This window comes from Ambystoma mexicanum (genome assembly GCF_040938575.1).
Source record: "Ambystoma mexicanum isolate Mex_15411 chromosome 12 unlocalized genomic scaffold, UKY_AmexF1_1 Mex_chr12_unloc.1, whole genome shotgun sequence".
NCBI classification, from domain to species: domain Eukaryota; kingdom Metazoa; phylum Chordata; class Amphibia; order Caudata; family Ambystomatidae; genus Ambystoma; species Ambystoma mexicanum.
This window is the reverse complement of record NW_027182322.1, coordinates 8,338,797-8,345,101: the sequence shown is the minus strand read 5'-3', so window position 1 is coordinate 8,345,101 and position 6,305 is coordinate 8,338,797. Positions and strand designations below refer to the sequence as shown.

Sequence of the window (6,305 nt, the reverse complement as noted above, 5' to 3'; positions counted from 1 at the left end):
AGACATTGGAGTCTTTCAAACAAAAAAACCTGACAACATGAATGTTTTACCTCACAGTACATGTTTTACTGTTTATTTAAGAATGCAAGAGTTGCTTCAAAAGAGCAACATAAGGGCCTCATTACAACCTTGGTGCTAAGTGCACCAACTTTACCACCATGGTGTAAACTCCGTTTACACCATGGTGGATGGCGGATTTACCGCCCCATTCCAAGGTGAGTGGGGCGGTAAATCCCCATTTCCCATTTTCCCTTCCCCATTCCCATTTTTGCCCCATAGGGCATAATGGGAGTGGGGGAGGCGCTAATTACGCCGCCGTAAATTACGGCGGCGTAATTAGCACCATGGCAGGTTAGCGCCATGGATTTTAACGCCTGCTAAAAGCAGGTGTTAAAATCAGAATCAGGCGTTAAGGGTTAACGGTGGCGTTAACCCTTAACGCCTGAGTTGTAATGAGGCCCCATGTGTGTGAGCCAAACCAAAGACAAGAAAGAGAAGGGAGGAAACGGGCTTTGGCACTCAGTCACAACCTTTGCTGACTTTATGGTGTTCTGTAAATCATTCAGTAGTTATAGCATTCAGATCTGTGCTGGCCACGAGAAATGTACACTCATTTATGTATTACAACTTTCTACTTGCAACCATTTCTGACTGAACAGCCTTTATACTAAAACTTGGAACAAAGGGAAAGGGAAGTGGTATTTAAAAATGTGAGGAAGGGAGTGAAAATGTGCAACACCGGGCTGTTAAAAGGTTTTGAAAAAAAAGCAGAGTCTGCAAAATAGGACAGTAATGACACGTAGACAGCCTGACACTGAAATGATGCCATGGCAGTATAGCTAATCACGAAGTACCATTCACCAGACCGCATAGTGTATCTGTTCAGTGGGCAGTTAGAATCTCTTCTTCTTTCTTACATGTGTGCACAATACTTTCCAGCTTCTTCTTCATCTCACTTCACCGTTCTTTTCTTCCCAGCAGAATAAGATCGGCTTTCCCAGGCAGGGTCATGATATGTCTAAGAAAAGTTTTTTGCACTTTAAAATTACCACAGTAGTGATTTGGCACAGTGCAAAGCGTAGTTACAGAACATACCATGTAGCAATCTCTCTTCCCAGTTGTGATTTACAACCTCAAATCTCCATGACAAACACATCTGCTTTAAAGAGTGGCCTGGGACCATTTGAAGAATCGCACCAGTTTCAATTTATAATCCTGAAAAAAGATTAACATGGACTACATGGATGAGATAGATACGCCCTTACTACAGGCATCTGAGTATAGTGGACAGACTGATCTCTTCATCCTTCGAATGCCAGTAAATTCAGAGTTAGCAAAATGGGTAATAACCTGCTAAGAGATAGCGCTTTGAATTACTTGGGCATGTGCTACCATAATTATGATTGTCTCGCTAAAAAAAGCAAATGGATCTCTTTGAACTCAGAGCGGTTGCCCTGTGGGGTGTAATCAAAGGCTCCAAACCAACGGAACTGAAGGGGCCACTGAAAAAATGACCTGGCAGCTTTTATAGAAAAATCTTCACACAGAAAATTGGCCTATCATGGCAGACTGTGGGGTTTCAGCAAGTAGCACAAGGAAGGGCCATGTGAAAAAGTCCTACCAGTCATTACAAAAAGAAAATCACCATTCTAATTCAAAAGTGGCAGGAGAAATTCAAAGGTCCCGTTCACATGAAAAACAGGAGTTTCAAACATTGTCACCAAAATGGCTTCGCATGTGTCTTTGCAGCTTAAGGCAAGACATGATAAAAATATTCCCCAGCTAACATAGGGAGAAGACATAGTTTGTGTTGACAAGATGTAATGTATATTATGCTTCACATGCAAAATACCGGCAAACATTTCAAAAGAAAAGCCCACTTTGTTTCCATGAAAAGTTCCTGTAGGCCTTGTGGGGCAACTGTCACAAAGGACTCCCCCACCGAAAGCCTAACTTCCATCCCAGCTGTTTACAACTGCAATAAAGTGGCCACTAAGGGTGTTGAAAACAAAACTTCCCCCGGACTGGGAGTCTCTGAAAGCTCATTTATGTGCAGACAGGTGACCTAGCCAGTGCATGACCTGAATGTAGGGGGGAGGTATGAACGCAGGGGCTGCAATCAAGGCCGAACCCTGAACAAAATACAGGAAAATAGAAGCTTTCTTGATTGAAATGGTGGTCCCCTACAGATAAGAGGACAGCAGTGGGGATCTCTGTGTTGGCCGGTGCATCCCAGGTATTTACGATCTGCAGTCTATACTTCAAACAACAAAGGGACTAATACAAAAAAAACTCTGGTCACAGGCTGGCCCAGAGTGGCAAATGGCCTGGAGACCAGAGAGCTACAATTTGCATAACAGGAAGATTTGCTTTAATTTAAAAGTACTATTATCATTTAGGCATTTTTCTCAGCGACAATAAATTGTACTGCCTTCATGTTCATGTCATTGTTCAGATAATTTCCAGGCGATTTTGTTGAAATAAAATTCATCCACCTGCAATTTAGGGGATTGTAATGAACGGCTAAAATGTGTACTTGGCTGCTCTGAACATGTTCTGAATTTGAGTGTTGGCAAACTGGCAGAGGGTAAAATTAGGAATGTGCGGAGTAAATTGCATGTTCCTAAGGATTATGCTTTTTGTAAAAATGGCGGAAAATTGAAAAACGATCATGCAAAATGGTGCAGGAGACAAACAGATTGTGTGCGGCAGCAATGGCCTTTACTTTCATTCGGGGCAGGGAGGCACAGCACAAAACTGCCGCATCTCTGCCCACAGAAGACTGACAGTTCACCACCACTAGGTCCGGGAACCTTGTTGGGGGTGTGCAGACCGCCGCACGACATCCTGTCTCCTTTTTTTGTATCCCATTCTTTTTCAAGCTCTGAACATGGAGCTTTTTCTGTTTCACCGCTGGTTAGACCGGGTTAACTCAGAGGGCTTGGATGGCCAACCACAGGCTAAAACGGCCGATTGCAGGTCGGGAGCCGGACCAGGCACTCGCCTTCCATATTTTCTTATTTTTGATGCTCCGATCACAGAGCGAGCCTCCTTCTTCCCCAGGCAGGCTGCACAGATGCTGCAGTGAAGCAGCAGCCCTGTGCCACCTCAACTGTTTCCAACTTTTATCACAGCGTTTCCGTAGCTCACCGACTTGGCATCCTGGGCATGCATCATAGGGGCACTGACTCTCCATGACCTACCAACAAGGTGGTCTCCCACAATCGGATTGAGTGCGGCGCCGATGACCGCCAGATGAAAGCCGCATCAGTGGTGGTAGGACGACGGGCAGCCAACACGGCAGGCTCGTGAAACCTTTGTCCCCATTGTTGCGGCTGGACCTGCGGTCATGCAGGCTAGTCGGACCATCGCTGGGGGCACCCATTATATGCATTCACAGAGACAGGTGTGGGCTGGCTCACAGGTACACAGGCCAACCCAAGGGCTGAAGGGGGCACCCAGCATACGCACACACAGTTCCCGCTGCAGGGATCACCCTGTTCTCCGTGGCCACACAGACTTACATGGCAGTCATGGTCACACGACTGCATCGTGGCCTGGGGGCACCCAGCACATGCACAAGGACCTGGATCCATTCAGATTCAGTGGTGCTGCATGGGCTGTGCTCACACAGCATCATCCTGCAGGGGAGACAGAGTTGACATGCAGGGGCTCTGCCTGGAACACAGGGAGTGGGGACAGAGTTCCCTCACAGGGGCTCTGCCATCATGAAGGGCTTTGCACAGGCAGGCACTCTGCCGGGAAGGCCGCGCTGGCGCAGAGCAGAATAACACGCTGCAGGCAGGAGTCTGGAGGTCTTGACTGACGAACGAGAAACTGCATGTCCCTTTTATTGGGTTACCAATGAAATGTATGCCTCAAGAAACCTATGGGGCATGTACCTGGTCACTCTACACGAGAACAAATCTCTTCTTAATTATTCAATATTGATCAGGAGAGTATTACTTCATTTAAATCAAAATTTCAAGAAACAGAAAAAACACTTTGTAAATCTCTTTTACAGACAATTGTATTCTTAGTTCATACAATGTTTTTGACAACCTGAATTACAGCATTCATTAAACAAAATAGTTTTACACACTAAGATTTTCATCAAATAAAAAAGCAACAGTTCTTAGCAGAATATAATGTCATTCAGAAAGAATTCTGCAAAATGTGCTGAATTTATAGTTTTAAGTGTCAATTCAACAGAAAGGTTTTTTTTCCCCACACAATCACAATCACATGTTGTTAATCCACTAGGCGTTTCGGGGTTATCTTGACCCCTTCTTCATGTGCTGATGTGATTTGTATTATTTTCACTATTTCGTAAAACAAATTTCAAAGAAAACAAAGATTTGTACTAGGTTTGTCTCTGTAGCATAGTGAACACCAATATATCATGAACAAATTTTGAGACACCCTAAGAGTGAATTTCACTGACCTTGGAAGTATCCAGGGTCTATATAGCCATCACTGACTCTCGAGTCACTTCTGATTCTTGCCACTGGTTGATAATTGCTGGTAGTCTGGTATTGTAACCATCCTCAATGGTCCTGTCCCAATGATCTAGCAAAATGTTGCACCCACTCTATGAAGAAGGAATAATCACATGCCCAAATTATCAAAACCTGCACTCAATACTGCCTCCCTGCACCCAGCGCTCACTAAATCCAATGGCTAAAATAAATGCCTCAAGGAAAACTTACCCACAGCTCGAGACTTTCCAAAAAGCAACTCGGGAACGGCGAATCAGCTGCAAACACAGCCTCCCGTCCCGCGGTGCGTTTGTATTAGATATTTCAATGTGTCACATGATCGTAACTCGGATCACGTGACCAGGAAACGTACGTTTCTTGAAGGACTATCGCCCCAATTTCTCTGCCCCAACGTGGTATATCTACCTAAAAAACACCACGTTTGCTATATGTAATATTATTGCCGCTATTACTCATACAAAAGGGCTTGATGTGTAATGAAGGACACAGTCCCTGTACCGTTGTGCCGCCTCAAGTGATCACAAAGTGATCACGTGATGACGTGTCTGTGATGAGACACGCCATCAAGGGATTTATGTGCCGTCTGTTATTGTTATAGCTGCGCCTCCTGTTAAAGATAAGTGTGAAAGTCTACTGCTGAGATATATTACTGCTGAGATTCAATACAGGTTCTCAGTTTGGGAAGATCACATAATGAACGCCAATTCTCTTATTACGTTCACGGGCAAGCTCTTCCTGCTTTGTATCATGGTAAGTAAAAATTCATATTCTACTGACATATATCCGATATGATGCTCACTATGGAGCACCATGTCCTAATTAAGGGTAGATCATCTAGTGAATATGAACAGAATCAACTCTAAGCTATGAACATATATTGGGTTAATCACATGCTGCACGGACACGTGGTACCGCACAAGCATTAAGCAGGGACTTGTCATTTCTTAAAGGGGAGCACACCACAGTGCTGATCAGATTCCCACATACCTCACCAGTCTCCCCCATCCCTTATCAATGCCCTTCAGACAATGAAGGGGCTGTGTCCTGAGACACCTGGCAAGTAATACGATTCCTTGAGTAATACGAATGCAGACAATCCTCAAAAAATATATTAGGGCAACTATTAAGATCACTCTGCGTTCAACAGGCTCCTACTGATTGGTTGTCGCTACCTTTTCTTGTTATGCAATAGAAAGTTACTCATTAGAGAAACTGGATCCTATTCTTTGCTTCTGTACATTACACCTATTTGTATGTGCAATGAAGTGGTGAGAGATGCAAAGAATGGAAAATAACATAAAAAGACGTGTGCAAACTCATCTGCGTGGATCACCATTATAACCATGCGAGGCAAATGATACTGTTCAAATATGTGTTAATTTGTGAGTTATTATGATTCCAAATCCCAAGATTATCAGTCATTTCATCAGTAATTAAAAGAATTGCAAAGGAGTGACTTGACATTAGTAGGTGTTGATAACTATAGACCTTTCCATGTGTTCGTCGGTTCGTCAGGATGGCCGAGCGGTCTAAGGCGCTGCGTTCAGGTCGCAGTCTCCTCTGGAGGCGTGGGTTCGAATCCCACTTCTGACATGAATTATTTTATAGTCTTAATAGTATCTGCATCCAGAAACACAATTATGTGCAACATTGTTGTCGGCTCTTCCTAGAATAGTTGTTTTCTAATGCCTCGTGAAATAGATTGTAAATGAACTTCTTTAGGAGAGTGAATAATATTTACTTTCTGTCATTTTGAATCAGGTTGGGAATAGTTGCAGCTTCACTCTAAATGGCTCATGCCACAAG

At 43.9% G+C, this 6,305-nt stretch overlaps 1 non-coding gene across 1 annotated transcript; it reads left to right on the top strand.

The window, feature by feature from the left end:
• The first annotated feature begins 6,009 nt into the window (after positions 1-6,009).
• TRNAL-CAG (transfer RNA leucine (anticodon CAG)) lies at positions 6,010-6,092 on the top strand. Its single transcript has one exon. It is a non-coding gene; the product is annotated as a tRNA-Leu (tRNA).
• Positions 6,093-6,305: the final 213 nt, after the last annotated feature.